This window comes from Elephantulus edwardii, unplaced genomic scaffold (assembly GCF_000299155.1).
Source record: "Elephantulus edwardii isolate Elephantulus edwardi_28Jun2011 unplaced genomic scaffold, EleEdw1.0 scaffold00058, whole genome shotgun sequence".
Taxonomy (NCBI): domain Eukaryota; kingdom Metazoa; phylum Chordata; class Mammalia; order Macroscelidea; family Macroscelididae; genus Elephantulus; species Elephantulus edwardii.
The window spans coordinates 3,146,446-3,147,408 of NW_006399808.1; positions in this window are offsets into that span (position 1 = coordinate 3,146,446).

Sequence of the window (963 nt, forward strand, 5' to 3'; positions counted from 1 at the left end):
GGAAAGGCCAGTCCTTGGAAAAAAAGCACATCGTGCTGGAAAACACAGAGGATGAAAGAGAGATAAAGATCTTCAATAAGGCAGATTGACATAGAGACTGTTACAATGAACTTGAGCATTTCAGAGATTGTGAGGATGCCTCTTTAAAAGACAAGGTTCAAATCTGTTGTTCACAGCATTGTTGTAAATCATAGTTGGCTCAACCACACCTTACAACAACATATAATTCTGAAATAATCGTAAAAACAATAATCTGTGATTGGATATTTAGAAAGACAAACACGAGCTAAACAGGCAAGGAAAGATGAATAGGACTACATCATGAATATATTCAGGATTAACAGAGAGTACACTTTGAGAAAGAGTTCATGGCCTAGAGCCTCAGAACTGTGGTCTCAGGGGACAATTATTAGCATAGCATAATCCACAAAGAAAATCTTCTACATCCTGTCTTGGTGAGTAGCAATGAACAACCTTGCAAGCATGGTTGTAGGTGTTTTTATTATGCTTTGCAAGCATGGTTGTAGGTGTTTTTATTATGCTTGCAAGGCTGTTCATGCTGTGTATTAGGGCTTCTAGAGTTGTTTTTAGCTTTTCTTGGATGAGTTTTATAGTGTTTGGTTTTACTTTTTAGGACCCTGTTCAACCTTGAGTTGGTTTTTTTGTATATGGTGTGAGGTGTAAATCTTGCTTAAGTTTTTTGCACATAGTTTTCCATTTTTTTCAACACAACAACAAAAAGGTGGTCCTTTCCTCACTTAACTGATTTTTTCTCCTTGTCAAAGATCAGTTGACCATAGGTAGATGAGCTGATTTCTGAGTTGTTAATTTTTTTCCATTGATCTATGTGTTTGATACAGGCCATGGTTTTCGCAATCACCTGTTATGCATCAGAGAGTTGGACAATGACCAAGGAGGATAGAAGGAGAATTGATGCCTTTGAGCTGTGGTGCTGGAGAAGAG